Source organism: Xyrauchen texanus, chromosome 4, assembly GCF_025860055.1.
Source record: "Xyrauchen texanus isolate HMW12.3.18 chromosome 4, RBS_HiC_50CHRs, whole genome shotgun sequence".
Lineage (NCBI taxonomy): Eukaryota > Metazoa > Chordata > Actinopteri > Cypriniformes > Catostomidae > Xyrauchen > Xyrauchen texanus.
This window is the reverse complement of record NC_068279.1, coordinates 52,630,032-52,649,281: the sequence shown is the minus strand read 5'-3', so window position 1 is coordinate 52,649,281 and position 19,250 is coordinate 52,630,032. Positions and strand designations below refer to the sequence as shown.

Sequence of the window (19,250 nt, the reverse complement as noted above, 5' to 3'; positions counted from 1 at the left end):
GAGTTATAGGACCACGAGGAGGTTACCCCATGTGACTCTACCCTCCCTAGCAACCGCGCCAATTTGGTTGCTTAGAAGACTTGGCTGGAATCAATCAGCTTGCCCTAGATTCGAACTCGCAACTCCAGTGGTGGTAGTCTGCTAAAATACTCACTTAGCTACCCAGGCCCGCTGCACTACACAGGCCCCCTGCGCATTACCGTTCTTGAGTTGATTGACAGGGAATGCCTGTTTCTAAAAGGTTTTACCTATAAGGCGGTACTTCCTTTCTACATCCGTTGACTGTTGGGCACTAGATATTCTATATATGCAAAGAAAGTCACTAGAGATTAATTAATCCTGTTCATTTTAATAGATGTGGCCCATCTCAGCTAAATAATCTCTGACATAGCGCTGCACTTTGAGTACTCATGAAAATAGAGCCCATGGTCCATGTTAATACCTTGTTTTTTCGACCATAGTAAAACTATTATATTTTTTAAACTTAGAATTCCATCAATGTTGATTACCACAAAAAAAATATTTTGAATAAATTTTCCTTTTCTTTAAAAAGCAAATACCCAAGTTACAGTGAGTCACTTACAATAGAAGTGAATGTGGCCAATTTTTGGAGGGTTTAAAAGGCAGAAATGTGAAGCTTATTATTTTATAAAAGCACTCTTCATTCTTTTATTAAAATATATTTATTATTTAAAAGTTGTTTAAAACATACTTTTTACAGTTATTTTAGGGTTTTAGTGTTTGTAGACATTACATCCTCATAGCAACAGATTTGTAAAATTAGATGTTACTTGATGTGTTTTGCTGTTATAGGTGGAGCAGCTCCCATACCAGGCTGTGATGCAGCATCAGAATGCTCTCAATAGTGCACCTATAGATGTTGGTCAGAATATGCTTCAGCATTCCAATATAGGTGCATGTGTAACAATAATCGTGCAGCTTTTTTGTGTATTTTCTTGTGTTTGTGTGTTTGTGCTTCTGTGTGCATTTGTGAGTTTCCAACTTACCCTCTTGCAGTCGCAGCTGTCTGAGGTATAGAGGGTTTTGCAGAACGTTACAGTGACCCGGGTCATCCTCTCTGGTAACCAACATCAGATCTGTGTAGATAAAGATTGTCACCTGTAAAAACAGATAAAGGGAAAGGGACAGATTTGAACTAAAGAACCGAAATTAATTATACCATATTTTTCCAATTGTATTGCTGAATTGTCATGTTATTTAAATATAATCTTGACAAATATGTTTGGAGATTTGTATCTTTCCAGATCAAGTAGATAATAGCTTTATTAGCATAAATAGATAATAAATGCTTGAAGCTCAAGTGAGTAGACTTGCTTTAAAGGGCCATGGAACCCTAAAACAAGTTTTTTGAGATGTTACATGAACAATGCTGAACCGATTGTGGCGGCTCTTTTCAAATGTAAGTGCTATTATATATGCAAAGAAAGTTGTTCATTGTAATAAAATGTTGCTTGTTTAACAATACAAGGGTAGATTATTTTCGCGGTTGTTGTTGTAATTACATCAAATATTCTGATCATGGGACAATACCCACATCCCCAGATGAAGTGTGTCCAGAATCTATCTATACCACTCGTGTGCATACCTAAAATAATAGGTGTTAAATACAGTAAATACTCTAACAGTATGCAATTTTAGATGCGTACTGTTAGAGTTTCTATTAAAATTAGGCTTTCTTACAGATTGAGCTTCATTCACAATAAATGCCAGACACAATTTTCTTTTGATTTATTTTATCTCGCTATTATAGGCAAATGAAAGCAGGAGTGGAAAATACATTTTATTGAAAAGTGTACATTTTATGATTTCAAAATGGCGAAGGGCTGAACACACAGGCAGTGTTGTATAAAGTATCCATTTGTCATACTTGAGTAAAAGTAAAGTTACCTTCATGGAAATTGACTTAAAAGTTAAAGTAGCTCATGAGAAAACTACTTCAGTAAATGTATTAAAGTAACTGATATTACATTTACTTGAGTATCAAAAGTACATGTAAATTGTATAAATTACGGAACAGTTAATTAAAGCCATGACAACTTATTTGATTGCTGTTGCTCATCATTCTCATGCCATCCCATTTGTGTATGACTTTTTTTCATCTGCAGAACACACACAAAGATTATAGAAGAATATTTCAGCTCTATAAGTCAATGCAAGTGAATGGTGGCCAGATATCGCAGACTACAAAAAGCACATTAAGGGCGTATGAAGTTATCCTTACTACTACAGTGGTTCAATCCATGTCTTCTGAAGCGATTCAGTTGGTTTTGGGTGAAAACAAACCAAACTGTAACTCATTTTCACAGTATATCTTGCCATTGCAATCTCTAGGCACGATCATGATTTCAAGCTTGATTTCACTTTCTAGTGCTTTTCGCATGCGCAGAGCCCTAGGTGGTGCTATAGGACGTTTAATCAAACTTGAAATCCTGATCGCCAAGAACACTGTTGATGTCAAAATTTATAGTCGAAAAAGTAATTATATTTTTGTCTATTCTCACCCAAAACACTATTTGATCCGTTCAGAAGAAGACATTGATGAAACCACTGGAGTCTTATGGATTACTCTTATGCTGCATTTATGTGCTTTTTGGAGCTTTAAAGGTCTGGCCATTCCTATCACATTGAATTGACCTTCATAACAGCAATATTCTTCTGAAAACCTTTTTTGTTTGTGTTCTGCAGAAAAAAACATTTAACTCAAACACATCTTGGATCAAACGAGGGTGAGAAAATTATCCCTTTTTGGCGCATTCAAGTAAAATCAGAGTGATCATATTTATGGTATTATGGGGCCAATAAGCAACCACCCAGAACATACTGGCAACTGCATTGCGATGAGCTGAAACACAATTAAAACATCTTAACAGCTTAGAAACAACCTGACAACAACCTAGAACACCCTGTCAACTGCAAAGCAATGTGCAAAAAAACACAGAAAACAACTTAGCAACAGCATAGTAACAACCTAGCCACCACATACTGTAGCAATGACAAAACACACATTTATGGGATTATGGGGCCAATAAGCAACCACCCAGAACACCCTGGCAACTGCATTGCAATGTGCTGAAACACAATTAAAACAACTTAACAGCATAGCAACAACCTGACAACCACCTATAACACCCTGTCAACTGCAAAGCAATGTGCAAAAAACACAGAAAGCAATTTAGCAACAGCATAGTAACAACCTGGCAACCACATACTGTAACAATGCCAAAACACACAACCGAGATCGCCTTGATAACAATAAGCATAGCATGCCCTACCAACCATCCAGAAAACCCTAGTTACCACTTACTGTAGCATAAATGTGCTGCAAAGCAAATATAACAATTTAGCAACCACCAGAAAACTAATTTTGTTTTGGCAAAGACCATTCACATCTTCATAAAATATAAAAATATATATTGTTGGACATTTTCATGACTGATGTATCTGATGTATTCATACACAATGTATCTTGTTAAATGTAAAATGTAAACACATGTGATTGACTTTTATATAAACAGGTCTCCTGGAAAGGCAGGAGACTGATCGCACATAACGTATTATTACTTTCATAATATTTAAGCCTAAACCTATAAATTTAATTAGTCGAGAAAAGTTTTTCTTCCCCAGTGGAGACAGACGACGGAACATACGCTTCACTTGTGATTTTGATTCAGATTCGTGATTCTCAAAATGAAACATTCAGACTGCTTTTAGAATTATTTTTCAGTCCAAATGAATCAAATTTAAAAGATTCGACTCAAATGATTCGTTCAACGACTCACACATCACTATCTCTGATATGCATGCATTTTTGCACATACTGCTGTTATTTATTGTATTTTCTTTGCTGTGTTCAGTCGCAAAAGTTACGAAATGGTCAAGAAATTTATTGGCGTAAAATTATCAATTTTCTATTCAAAATGTAGTAAAGTGAAGGTAAAAGTCCAAAGAAATATTTATACTCAATAAAGTACAAATATTAAAAAACTGTACTTTTGTACAGTAACAAAGTATTTGTACTTTGTTACTATACAATCTCCACACAGGTTTATCTCTGCTCCGCCTGCACTCGGCACATAATTTATCTATAACAGCCTCACTAGATCATCAAATCAGTAAAAATTGTACATAAGGTATCTGTATCATATTTAGGTGACAAATTGACAATGGGCAACGAAATAGAAGCCTGGACAACATGATAACTCTAACGGGTTATCCACACATTGGTATCCTTCATGCAATGGAGCCACTGGAGCTGGGCGTGGTCTGAACAGATAGTGAAAGCATGCCCCAACAGATAGTACCGGAGGGTGAGAACCGCCTACTTGATGGCCAAACAATCCTCAACTGTGAAGTGAATTAAGTCAGGAGAGTGCAATAAAAGCCCACCACAAAGTGCAGCCTTCACCTGCGTGAATGGGAGTGGATCTGGTGCCCCCTTTTTAGTCAAATCAGTCAGCAGGCTGGTGACAGTCGAACAGTTAGGCACAAACCTATGATAATAGCCAGCCAGCCCCAGGAACTGTCTCACCTCACTTTAGGTCTTAGGTCTTGGGTAGGCTGGAATCGATGCTGTCTTATTAATTTGGGGCCACACCCGCTCATGACCCAAGTAGAATCCCAGATACCATACTTCCACCTGCCCAATTGCACACTTCTTTAAGTTTACTGTGAGCCCTGCCCATCTCAGCGACCTCAGGACAGCCCTCAGATGCCGCAGGTGCTGCTGCCAATAATGATTGAAATTTATGATACCATCTATGTAGGCAGCAGCGTAAGCAGTCTGAGGATTCTGTCCATGAGCTGCTGAAACGTAGTGTTACGATCCTTGGTTGTCTGCCCCGTGTTTCTCGTGTCGACGTCATGGAATCCAATTACCATGATTCCCGACCCTCATCACTGTGTCATTGTTCTCACCTGATTGTCGTTTTGTTATCATCATGTCTCTGTGTATTTAAACCCCGCTGTTCCTCCATTCCCGTGTCGATCGTTGTTCTGTGAACCAGAGCTCACGCATGCCACAGTCAACAAATGAGCCAGTGCCTGTAGCCTCGACCGTCCCAGAACCAGCGCCTGTAGCCTCAACCGTCCCAGAGCCAGCGCCTGTAGCCTCGACCATCCCAGAGTCAGCGCCAGTAGCCTCGACCATCCCAGAGTCGGCGCATCTCGAGCCTCCCAGGGCTCCGCCTCTTGAGCCTTCCAGGGCTCCGCCTCTCGAGCCTCCCAGGGCTCCGCCTCTCGAGCCTCCCTCGGCTCTGCCTCCAGAGCCTCCCATGGTTCCACCTTCCACAGCTCCGCCTCCTGTGCCTTCTACGATGTCGCCTCCTGAGCCTCCCTCAGCTCCGCCTCCTGAGCCTCCCCCGGCTCCACCTCCTGAGCCTCCCTCGGGTCTGCCTCCAGAGTCTTCCATGGCTCTGCCTCCCACGGCTCCACCTCCTGAGCCTTCGACGGCTCCGAAAGGAAGCGTCACGAATTGGTATAATTGACGGTGTGGAAAATGCCATCTTTTCACAGGATATGGGAGTTAAGGGGATCTGCCAATATCCCTTCGTCAAATCCAGTGTCTGAGGCATTGGGCACGCATCAAACTTAGACACAGCATTGACTTTTCTATAATCCACCGAGGAATCAGAAACACTGGGCTGGCTCTGTCACTGTGGGATACTTCTATTACCCCATATCCAACATGGCCTTAATTCTTCCCAAACCACTTCTTTATTGTGCTCGGGGAATCGGTAGGGATGACTATGTACCACTTCCCCGGGGTCGTTTCGATATGTTGCTCCATGAGATTCACGACCAGGAAGAGGTGATAAAAAGTTGGAGAATTAACATCCATGACTTCGGATGGTGAGAGTTGGTCTCCACAAGTGACTCAGTGGCTTTTAAATTCACCTCTGATCTGAGCTCGTCCCTCTCCAGAACCACCGTCTCCAAAGTCAAGGGGACGGGCTCTCTCCATGGTTTTAGGAGGTTGAGGTGGTAAATCTGACGTGCTCTGCCTCTTATCTGTTTGTTTCACCTCATAATCGATTTTTTTGCTAATTGGCGAGTAATTTAGAGATTGATGTGGGGAGAAATACATGGAATTTTTCTACTGGTGTATCTCCCGCAGTTGAGTACTCCTATTATACAGCCAGCTTTGACGTTCTTGAGCCTGGAGTTCTAAAATTCTCCTGTGTTAATTGTCCCAGTTTGTGCAGTTTTGCTCTCAGGTCAAGAACGTACTGAATTTCATTTTTACTGTTTAAAGGTCCCTCCTTGGTCAAAGGTGTGCCTAAGGGTCTTGTCTCATGTCTGCTCCAAAGGCAAATCCCCTGCAGGGAATCCTCTAAGGGCTGGGGAAGCTGAGTCTTCCCCCTCCCTTACATCCTCCTGATGTTGAGCTGACATAGATTGCCCTGGCTCTGCCTCCCCAGCCAGCCTATCAGACAGATACACTTTGTTGCAGGACCCATTCACACATATTCCCGTTAATAAAGTAGTAAATGCCAACCAATTTGTACCCAAGATTAGTGGATGGAAAAGGCGGGGACTAACCGCAGCCTCGACACTATGCTTTTGTCCCCGAAATGTAATAATAACCATCACTAAAGGGTAATTTTGTACATCTCCATGCACACACCTTACCTTCACCCGCCAACTTGTGTCCAAAGACTTGGTGAATGGAGGTTGTATTACAACTTGAACCACCAAGGCTTGGTATGTACCCCCCTTAATACCCACAGGTATCGAGTATGCACTTGCTCGATTGGAGGGCGGCCTGTGGCATGTCTGGGATCTGGACCAATGTCTCCAACTCCATCGCGGGGCCTCAGTCCTGGATATTTCCAGGTTCCCTGCAGCTCTAACAGTCCGGCACAGACTCGTGGCAGCGGATTCACTTGCCTGTGAGGGAGAGCAGAGAGGGTTGGGGAAAACTGGCGGGTTGAACGGCCTACAGGACCGAGGAACCAGTTTTGGGATCAGAATTCCCTGTTTCAGGGGAATAGGAACAGAATGAGGGGAAAGAGAGTGGGAGGGAGGAGAGAGAGGGAGAGAGAAAAAGAAGAAGAAGGTTTACGCCCCGAAATACGCTGCCATATGGTCCTGTGCCAGCTGGACCACTCCATCCAATGAGGCCCTTTCAGTAGCCAGGTGATGAACTGCTCCAGTACCACCAGATCGAGTATCTCCTCTGTGTCATCATGATCTTCAGACAGCAGCCACCTTAGGCAGGTGTCACTGAACGGTCGAGCGACTGCAGACATTGGCGATGTTGCTCTGGGCTTCAGCCGACCCATTGCATGATGGCTTTCTTCAGGTCTTTGTACACCAGGAGGTTCGACGCATCTAGCTGTTGGGCTTCCCTCGACAACAGCAGCAGGAGGTGGGCTACCCACTGAGTGCTGTGACAGTTCCTCCAGCCGTCTGCTAAAAGAGCTCGAGGAATGTCTCCGGGTCATCCTGAGATCCCAACTTCTTCAGCTTGACATGCGGTACGGCCATAGATGGGTCCAGGGTCACGGCTGAAGACCTCTCCTTGTGTGCCAATCTCCGTAGCACCTACCGGTCCTCCGCTTGAGCCTGGAAGAGTGCCTGGAACCGCTGATCCTGTTCCATATGCAGCTCGAGCAGAGTCTGATGCTTGATGGATGCTGGCAGGTGTCCAACCTTACCGCTCTTCCTCGCCCAGCCTCGCTCTCCACAGACGTTGCTCGGCCACATCACCACAGGGATGTTCATATTCTGATGTCAACGCTGGGCTATTTACTAAAGTGAAGAATGTGATTAGGAGTAAATACAGTATGAGTGACAACAAACCACTCCTTGTAGTAGTAAGATCGGTGAGGCTGTTTGTTGCATCTGTCGGAGGGAGGGTCACGCGCTGACGAGTTCTGGGAGTTAGTGCACAGGGAAGCATTTGACATTTGCTTGCACATCTTTTGATTACTGGGTTGTTTGCTCAACCAATGAGTTTCCAGGACTTTTCCATGACTTGAAAGATAACATCCATGCACAAACATTTAGCCTTACCGAAATCATATAATTGCACATTTGTAACAAAAAAAAAACAGAACCACAACATTGTTTGATAAAAGTTCAACTGAAAACCTTACAAATTTTACATTTAATCCGTACAAACACATTCTGTGAATCCTAAAATGGGTGGGTATTAGCGGCACGTCGTTGTCTCTAAGGGTGCTTTCGCACTTTGTTTGATTGCTTGGACCACACCTGGGTTGGTTTCCTCACCCCTCTCCCTGCCCCCACTTGTCTCTGTTCACATTATATTATTTTGGTCTGAACCGCGTTCCGACATCAGCATGAGTACAAACGGCAGCTGTTTACCACTGTAACTAGGCAACAACTCGAGACATTAGCTTTGCTGTGTTATTAAAGTATTCATCTCTTTGGATTTACCACCAAAACCTTACATGCTCAAAATTATGAACACCTGTGTTTGTCTCCCAAGGATGCATTGTATGTGTAATGATGTGATGAAAATTTGCATTTGTCTACCACAAGCCCGTGGATGCATTGCAAGAGATGTGAGAATGTCTTTGAAGGGGATTTATTTAGACAGAAGCAAACTGTACAAAGTTTGACCAATCTTCCGGCTCGCACTCCACTCATGCACAAAGCAGGAAAAAACTGCTTTATGAAATGGCTTAATTTGTGTTACCCTTGGAGGAGATGATACCCTAACAATAGAGAATAGTCATACTGCTCTACAGTGACAAAGGTCCACTCTAGCATTGACTATGTTTTTTCTTTAATTATCTTTTTCCCAGCATAGAGGTCTGTTCTATGGATCTATCTCAGACCACGGGCCTGTCTTATTTACAAATCCCCAAATAAATCAAAAGAAATTTGAAGGTGGTGTTTGAATGCGAAGTGGATACAGATTCCTATTTTATTAGAACATATAGACATTTATTCTAATGCAAAATTATTTATTATAATTATTAATATTTAGCTACACTAGTATAATGACTAAGAAGTTTAATTTAGGACTACAATCTTTAGAGAAGAAAATCAAGCATGCAGGGAGGGAGAGGCTCATTTAGACACTTAGAATGTGACACATCAAAAACGTTTAACGCTTAAAGTTCAATATAATGTTTTTTTTTACAGCCAACACTGAAAATAGACTAAGATTGAAACAATCATTCTATGAATACAGTGGAAAAAGCTGGGAAGTTCAGCAGGGCAGATAAAAAAAATACTGTAGATGTAGAAAAAACTATTAACAGTATCCAAACTCCAAATGGTGACGTAGATCTCAGCAATTGTTAGCACTTTAGTATCGTTTTTTCCTCTTTATACAAATCTGAATCTTCTGAGTTTACTGATGATCAGTAAAATTTTTTAAGGGAGCTTCGCATCCCTTGTTTATCAGAAGAAAAATCTCTGTTAGACAGTACACTTGAAGAAAGTGAAATTCTGAATGCCATAGTGAAAGGTGGTTGTTCTAAATGTAATTCATGGAAAATTGATGCCCAGGACAACTCGGGAATGAACACGGGAAGATGTTCATGGGCATGGGAGCGAACATCAGAACATGGGAACATCAAAACAGTGGGAACATCAGCGAATCACAACAGTTGAGGCAACGAACGACAAGGTAATGGAGGAACAGGCAGGGTTTAAATACACAGACACATGAGGATACAAACGAGAATCAGGTGCGCACAATGACAGAATGGAACATGGTGATGGTGACACGGAAAACACGGGGCAGACAACCAGGGATCGTAACAGCGGCCAAAGTTGGCTGAGATGACCTATGATTTGGCCCGCCTTGCTATACAGTAGATGACAAGAGGTGAACAAAATTATAAAAATATGGCATTGATGCAGCTCTTTTTTTTTATGTTTTGTTTTATTTTTGCATTACAAAATCAATAGCTTATTTGAAAAGTAAAGAGTATAAGTGATAAAAAAAAATTAAATGCGTATGCGTACTTCAATGACCTTTAAATATGTGCTGTCTGAAAATTCGCTCCATTGGCCATTCCAGGTGCCACCCCAAAATCTTCACAATGATTGGCCAGCTCCAAAGTCGGAGGTGGGCATTCAATACTGCCAGACAGAACCTAGTTGGTTTAAAACGGAGTGGGAAATAAATCAGTGTCAAATAATTACAGGTAATTAGGTGGACTTGTGGAACAGTGCGTATAGTCATCCGAAATTAAATATGTCTTGAGCACGCACTATACATTGTGCAGCAATTCATATCCGCATGAACGAGACTACTGAGGCGCATCCATGAAGCATGCTTGATAAAGTCAGGTGAGGGTGCATTTCAATATAAACAGTGGTTCCATTCACTCCAAACACTGCACAACACAACAAGCAATATAAGTGAACAGACCAGTACTCTTAAAAATCTATTTTCTGCCCTTCCAGCTAGACAGAAAATTGTATTGCAGTAAATTACTTCTTCATATTTCATCTTCTTATTCTGATTAAAACCCGTTTTGGGCTGTGTGCATCATACTGTAATGCATGTGTCAAGCGTGAGGATATCTCGTTTACTTGCTGCTATCTGCCTAAATACAGATAGCTGCAAGTTTTTTAATAACCGTAAGATACAATTCTTAATCATAATGATATTTTGGAGTCAAAGATATTAATAGGCCTTGCAATTTGTGAAAGTGCAATGTAGATTTTATTTCCTTTCATAATGTAATGCATTCAGCCTTATTCCATCGCCACTTAAGAAAAGAAGGAAAACAGATTTAATGTCAAATAAATGTAAGTAGGCTAAATGTATTAACTACGCAAAAACATTTTATAGCATTGATTAATTAAGTAATCCTAATACATTTGGCAGTACCAATAAATGGTAATACTGAGTGAAATCCAGGACAATGTGTATATTAGGTCTATAATAAGAAATGTCTTTAATATTTTCTTTGTCACAAAACAAAACAATATCCTACTCTATAGTATTACGTCATGCCATTGTATCTTCGTCTCTCCAAAACTCCACAAAACTTGTGTTCAATGTGAGGAGATGCGTTGTTCTTAATTCGTTGTACTGTTGAGACAGTAACCATGTTTTAAGTGAAGCATACACTTAGTCATTTAGCAGACATTTTATCCAAAGTGACTCACAAATGATAAAAAGACACAACATCAATACAAATTATATTGAAATCAATTATGTGCATAGTGCAAGTATAGAACAGTTGATGATTTTAATTTAGAGTTCTGTGTGTTTTGCAGTATTAATATTTAATTTTAAAATAATACAGTTTGATATATGCAACGTTTACTTTTGGCCCACTGCCCTCAATCAAGCCACTGGCTGTGTCCTATGAGAATTTCCTTCCTGCAGGGGGCTCTTGACAACTCTGAAAACTGAATCATCCATTCGTCCACATTTATACATAGGTGGAATGGATTATAGCACCATTTCACTGCAAGGGTGCCACAATCCCTTTTATGTTGGACATTTTGTTTCCCCCCTTTTGTCAGTTTAATTATGTATTATTTTATTGTCATTGAATTGTTATTTAAAAAAAACCCTGAGGCCTGATACCACACCCACTGTGTCTGTCTCTTGCTCACACCACCACACATAGCTCAACAGTCAACAGCCACTCAGAAGCAACCACATACTCTAGCAACACATTTGCAACCATCAGTAACATCCTAGCATCGTTATTTATATATTACAGCATAAACATGCATACTATTGCTCTCCATCTCTTTATTTCTCACTTTTATGCTCTCTCTATACTAAAAGTTAACAAGTGTTTAATTTAATTTAAAATATTCCCAACAGTATGAGGTGATTTACACTGGGCACTCACTTCCTGTTAAAGGAAACAAGACTCAAGTGTGAAAACACACACACACATGTTGGTGCAGCTATCATTAGGAGGACTCTCCATAGACATAATGATTTTCATACTGTGCAAACTATAGATTCTATACCCTAACCCTACCCATAATCCACACAAGAAACGTTCTGCATGTTTACATTTTCAATAAAACATTGTTTGGTATGTTTTTTAAGTGATTAAAATTATGGGGACACTAGAAATGTCCTCATAAACCACATTTATAGCATAATACCCTTGTAATTACCAGTTTGTAATTACCCCCCCACACACACACACACACACACACACACACATTCGGGGAAATACCATAGACTTCCAGTGTTTTATATAAAGCAAACTATAAATACGACAAACTAACAAACACCCTAAACTTACTGTTTATTATATTTCTGTCCCAATGTACACATTGAGTTTTCTGTCTTTTAACTGATCACATTATGTCTGAAGTGTTGTGTTTGTGGTTTACACACCTTCCTTTTGCATGATGCACACTGACACTCTGTGGTTTGTTGCAAACAGAGGCAGAGTGGGCCTTGCTATTGCAGCAGAAGTTTGTGTGTGGGTGATAACAAAACATGAGTGGGATTTCCAACTCAATATGGAAAAGGGAAAACAGTTCCTACAGTAACTCATTGTCAAGTCAACAAAATAAAAGGATGCTTACAGCAGAAGAACTCGGAAAGCTGCTGATTAATGAAGTTTCCAAAACAGCTGAACATAAAACAGAGGAAGAGACATCTGTCACTTTTACAGTCACATAATGACTGGCAGCAGACGCAGACGTAGAGACAACAGAAACACATATCAAACTGAGAGATTGTTATTATTTTTAAAAACACTGTTGTGCTGGAATGTAATAGATGGATGTGGAGGACATTTTGGGAGTGTCTCAGCAGATACAGCAAGGTCAAAACCTATGTGCCATGCATTGTATATTAAAAAACTGTCTTTTTGTAGCAATTTCTCTCTCTCTCTCTTTCTCTCTCTCTCTTTATTGCACTCTATTCTTTACGGAATGTCAAAAAAATCCGGCTATCCTGCATACCTGGAACTTTCACTAAGTACATAAAGACATTCACAAAGACACAAACACACATAGTAGGAAAACAACCATGCAGGTTTAGTGTCACGGCAAGATTCAGGCTGGTGGCATCTCATACCGTGATGCACCATCATTAAACATGGAGATTTTTTTATGTACATTTCTATTTTATTTACATATATATACATATATCCCTGTTAAGGTGCAGTGTCAACTACAAGTACACTGACAAAAAAAATGTTGACTCAGCCATAACATAATATTTATTAACTCTATACAATTTTCATTCATGTGTATAAAACAAAATCTCAATTTCAAGATCATCAGTTCAGGCAGGTTACGTGAGTCAAGCTCGCAATCAGCTGATGCTCAACTGATCATGATATCTACCAATACAATTCAGCTGCTCATCCTAATCAGAGCAATACTATGTAAGTCCTCCATTTATTCATTGCCTTAGCTGTCTTTCCTTTGCATGAATACAAGTTGCATATGAAAAGCTGCTTATAATACCACTCTCATGTTATCTGACAAGAATACTGCTTTTAGCACATTATTTTTGTCACTCACCACGAACAGGCTGGACTCAAATGAAAAGCATCTCTTGATCCCCTTGTCAGAGGTGTATAGTAACGAAGTTAAAATTCTTTGTTACTGTATTTAAGTACAGTATTTTATATATTAAAAATATATATTTTGTATATTTGTACTTTACTTGAGTATAAATATTTATTTGGACTTTTACTTTCACTTCACTACATTTTGAAGAGAAAATGTATACTTTTACTCCGATAAATTTCTCCAGACACTTTCGTTACTTTTGCAACTGAACACCGCGTAAAATAACAGCTGTATGTGCAAAAATGCATGCAGATCGGCGAAAGTGATGTGTGATTCAATGAAAGAATCATTTGAGTTGAATCTTATCAATTTGATTCCTTTGAATTAAGCAAAAAGATTTTAAAGGAATCCAGATTACGTGTTCTGCTGTCTGTCTCCACTGGCGAAGACAAGAAACTGCTCATGTGAGTTTGAGAATATTATTATTATTATAATAATAATAAAAAAAATACTAATTAATTTAATACGTTTAGGTTTAAACATTATGAAAGCTGTTAAATAATTAAGTTATGTGTGATCAGTCTCCCATCCTTCCAAGAGACCTGTTCATATAAAATGTAATCACACGTGTTTACATTTTACATTTAAACAAGGTATGATGTGTATGAATAATTACCAGCACTCATGAATATTTACAACAATATTTGTTTTTATATTTCATGAAGATGTGAATGGTCTTTGCCTAAGCAAAACTTGTTTTCTGGTGGTTGCTAAAGTGTTATATTTGCTGTGTAGCACATTTATGCTACAGTATGTGGTAACTAGGGTTATCTGGATGTTTGCTAGGGCATGCTATTTCAGGGTGTTCTAGGTGGTTGTCAGGTTGTTGCTATGCTGCTGTTAAGTTGTTTCAGCATGTTTCTATACAGTTGCAGGGTGTTCTGGGTGGTTGCTGGGTAGTTGCTTATTGGCCCAAATGAAAAGATCCCACCCCACAAGTCTCTGTTCTGGTCACTAATATGACGAAACTCCTTCCTTCAATGTTCCAGTGTTTTTATGGACTGTGGTGTTCAATTACACTCATCCCATAAATATGATCATTCTGATGTGACTTGAATGTGCCATTAAAGGGATAGGGATTTCATGAAGGGATTAATTTTTTTCTTCTGCAGAACACATACAAAAAAGGATTTTCAGAAGGATATTGTCAAAATATAACTCCTTTAACAGTCCCCTTGGCGATCAGATTTTCAAGCTTGTTTGCACTTCCTATTGCACCATATAGGGTATGCGTAGAGCAGAAAGTGAAATCAAGCTTGAAATCATGATTGTGCCTAGAGATTGCAACATGGTTTACAATTTGGTTTGTTCTCACCCTAAACCAGCTGAATCACTTCAGAGGACATGGATTTAAGTACTATGGATAACTTTATGCTTCCTTGATTTGCTTTTTGTTGCTTGAAATGTTTGGCTACCTTTAAATTGCATTGAATTGACCTATAGAGCTGAAATAGTCTTCTAAAAATCATTGTATGTGTTCTGCAGATGAAAGAAAGTCATACACATCTGGTATGGCATGAGGGTGAATAAATGATGAGCACCACTAATCAAATAAGTTACCATGGGTTTAATGAACTGTTCTGTTATTTATACAATGCACTTCTGAAACTTAAGTAAATTTAATATCAGTTCCTTTAATACTTTTACTAAGTCATTTTCTCATGAGCTAATTTAACTTTTAATTGAGTCAATTTCCATGAAGATATCTTTACTTTTACTCAAGTATGACAAATGGATTCTTTATACAACACTGCCCTTTATGCATATCGAGGCCCACTTCATCCCATCACAGCCCACTGTGGCATACTGCGGGCCCGTTTCATGGCTGACCCTGCTTTCCTGGTTCTCCCGATGGCCAGTCTGCCTCTGCTTTCAGGCCTCCATCTATTCCCGGGCCCCAGTGCTCACCCTGCACTGCCGGTAGTTACACCACTTGGTTGGTTAAATATTCTGTTGTGCACTATATAACGCTTGCTGTGGTGCTTATGGGGATATTTTTTTTATCAGGGCTATTCAATTCATCCATCATGATCCATCATGATAATACTTTTTATTTTGCCCTCTGTCTGATTATGATTATCATCGTCTTATCATCAAAGCTCTCTGTGTAACCACAGTGGTTAGATTAACAACGCTCTGTGCAACAGCATTCAGCAATGAGATTTTAACAACACTCAACAATGCATGCAACAACATTCAGCAGTCATCAGTTGGTGCACAGATCTGGATCATACTGTATATATTTAAGCTTTTCTGGCATAGTTCAGTCACACTGCTTCCCAAAATATGAACCAGCGCAGTTTAGGTATGCATGTTTAATCGCATCCTATTCAATCAATGTATTTAGAATGTGCCCAAAGCCGAATTACGTATTTGGAATGGCACAAATAATGACTTAAAAACGGATAATGATTTAATCCGAATAATAGAAAAAATATTAGTTTGACTGATTATTCAAGAAGCACAAGGATAGTGACATTTTAAATAAGCATATCCAATATTACAACAAAATGAAGAGTCTGTGAAGCCAATATTACTAAAGTGTAAACCTTATGAAGAAAATGTGAAAGGTGAGGGTGTGATTTCAAATCAGATGGTATTCTTACCGATCAGATTCAACTCTCCGGTGCTCTTTAGCTACATGGTTGTTGCATACACATACAGCTGCCTGTACTCGTACTGCTCAGGTTGTATGCCTTCCCAATTAGGTCTCAATTAAAGTTGAATAAAGAATTCAACTGATGTATATCAAAGTCAGTATTACCTTACGGTTTTATAATATCAGTTTTACTGTTTCAAATCTTTTGATGTTTTTGGTGCCAGACTGATCATTCATTTATCATCAGTAATCTAATCTTTTAACATAATTATCCAAGGAATAGGAATGACCATGTTTAAAAAAATAATAAAAAATACAAAATTGCATTTCAGCAAAAGCAACTTTGTTGTAGTATACACACTGTTATATAAAATGACTTATAAGAAATATCAAACCGCTGCCACCCCTTAAAACAAACAACATTCATAATGGGATCTCTTACCTTGAAAGAAAAGTGTTTGCTATCATGTAGAATAATTTCTTCAGAAGTCACCAGCGTTCTAGTTGGGCTGCACAGATCTACAGGCTTCAGAGATGAAAAACAGACCATTCTGATAACTAATCAAACACCAACAATTTAACAGTTCAATATACATCTTATTAGTAACTCAGGCAGATACAGTACCAAATTTTTCACTGATATTGTCTCCATGACTTAAGAGAGTTATTGAGATTGACGCAAAGATATGATACAGTAGCTAAACTAGCTGTAGTGCTCTTTCAGTCCCCTACTCAAACCCAACAATGAATGTGTTGGTGGGCTGTCTGTTAACATTTCATAACACATTATGTTCTAAGCTAGTATACCGCAACATGTGAAAATTCTGAGAAAGCCACATCTTATTCTGGAGATGTAAAAATACACTACAGGAGCACAAGTTTGCTGGTTAACAGCAAGGATGGGTGATTAGCTGGTTTATATTTGTTTGGACCCTTGTGGTGTGCATAGCAGACAGAAACACAGGAAACATGGTCATTAATGCTCTGAAAATACTTATGACATGCTCCATCATTTTGAGTCACTTTGCCGCAAAGACACATATTGAGATTGAGAAAAATAATATTATATATATATATTAGGGCTGTCGATTTAACGCGTTAATAACGTGCGATTAATTTGACAAAAATTAACGCGTTAAAAAAATGTACGCACTTTAATCGCAATGCTTAACTGAGAAATTCAAGCTTGTACTGCACCTGTTTAATGCAGAGGGCAGTAATTTAAATTTAAGCTGTGTGAGCAAAACACAGTTTATACAGTGAAGAAAACAATTTCTTGCGTTCAAAACACTTGATGGAGCGCAAATGTGATCTTTAAGGGATCTTAATATGTATTTTAAGCGTCCCATGTCACTCTTCTTTGTTGTCCGTCCCGTGTTTTCCGTTTCACCGAACACGCTCCCTGTCAAGTCTTCCTTGTTGCCCGCCTGTGTTTCACTGTCTCTGTTAGAACTACACTTCCCTTCGTCCTCACTCCTCATCACCGCTGTCACAGCGTAATTGTCCGCACCTGTTCGTGATTTTGTTATCACCGAGTCCGGTCTATTTTAACCCGCTTGTTTTCCCGTTCCCTTGTCGTTCGTTGAATGTTTATGTCGTTTCACGTTCGCTGTTCCCGTTCCCTGATGTTCACTCTTGGTCTTCTTATTCCCTGGATGTTAATTCGTGTTCGTTCTACCCTTCATGGATGTTTCCCCCCAACCCGTGTAGCTTCTTTATGTTCGTCCGTGCTTTAGTTGTATTTTCCCATCGTGGACTGTTCTTTTGTTCATGTGTTTGTTTATTTTATTCAGTTTGTTAATAAACCCGCTTTTGGATCCACACCCCTGTCTACCTTATCCTACTTCCCATCACCACAGAATGAACGACCACTGACATGGATCCAGCGGCTTTACGTGCAAGCTGCAAGCTGCTAAGCCTCAAGCAGGAAGACCGTTCGGTGGAGGACTACACCCGCGATTTCCTCTTGATTTCGGGTGCCACTGACTTCTCTGAGTCCGACCTGGTGGCGTTTTTCCAGGCCAACCTGAATAGTGCGCTCCAGGAGCGGTTACCACCGATGACGCACGGCTGGACGCTCCGCGAGTTCATTGAGGAGACTCTGCTGGTATGCGCTTCGCCGTTCACTGTGGGCGTCATCGAGGAGAACCCTGCCACTCCTCCCACAGTGGTAACCCTCCATTCGCCCGTGGTTCGTCCCTTCACACCTGCCTTGGTCAGTGAGCCTGCACGGTCCACTTCATCTGCCCGGAGGAGGAAGAGAAGACAGGCTTCTGCCTCCCGGCCCACACCTGCCACTGTGAGCGAGCCAGCGCCCACGCCTGCCACGGTCAGCGAGCCAGCGCCCACGCCTGCCACGGTCAGCGAGCCAGCGCCTACGCCTGCCACGGTCAGCGAACCAGCGCCTACGCCTACCACGGTCAGCCAGCCAGCGCCTACGCCTGCCACGGTCAGCGAGCCAGCGCCTGCAGCCTCGACCGTCCCTGAGTCAGCGCCTGTAGTCTCGACCGTCCCCGAGCCAGCGCCTGTAGCCTCGACCGTCCCCGAGCCAGCGCCTGTAGCCATGACCGTCCCAGAGCCTCCGCCAGTAGCCATGACCGTCCCAGAGCCTCCGCCAGCAGCCATGACCGTTCCCAAGCCAGCGCCTGTAGCCTCGACCGTCCCCGAGCCAGCGCCTGTAGCCTCAACCGTCCCCGAGCCAGCGCCTGTAGCCTCGACCGTCCCTGAGCCAGCGCCTGTAGCCTCGACCATCCCTGAGCCAGCGCCTGTAGCCTCGACCGTCCCTGAGCCAGCGCCTGTAGCCTCGACCGTCCCTGAGCCAGCGCCTGTAGCCATGACCGTCCCAGAGCCTCCGCCAGTAGCCATGACCGTCCCAGAGCCAGCACCAGCAGCCATGACCGTCCAAGAGCCAGCGCCAGTAGCCATGACCGTCCCAGGGCCAATGCCAGTAGCCAGGACCGTCCAAGAGCCAGTGCCTCTCAGGTCTCTCGAGTCTTCCAGGGCTCCTTCTCCCGAGCCACCCAGGGCTCCGCCTCTCAAGCCTCTCGAGCCTTCCAGGGCTCCGCCTATCAAGCCTCTTGAGCCTCCAAGGGCTCCTCTAGAGCCTCCCAGGGCTCCGCCCCTCAAGTCACTC

The 19,250-nt window shown here is 41.2% G+C and overlaps 1 long non-coding RNA gene across 1 annotated transcript; it reads right to left on the bottom strand.

Moving 5' to 3' along the window:
- Window positions 1-1,023: 1,023 nt before the first annotated feature.
- Window positions 1,024-16,801, bottom strand: LOC127637932 (uncharacterized). The gene is made up of 3 exons (XR_007969814.1): window positions 16,743-16,801; window positions 16,560-16,643; window positions 1,024-1,119 (listed from the first exon to the last, which is right to left on the bottom strand). It is a non-coding gene; the product is annotated as an uncharacterized LOC127637932 (long non-coding RNA).
- Between the last annotated feature and the right edge of the window lie 2,449 nt (window positions 16,802-19,250).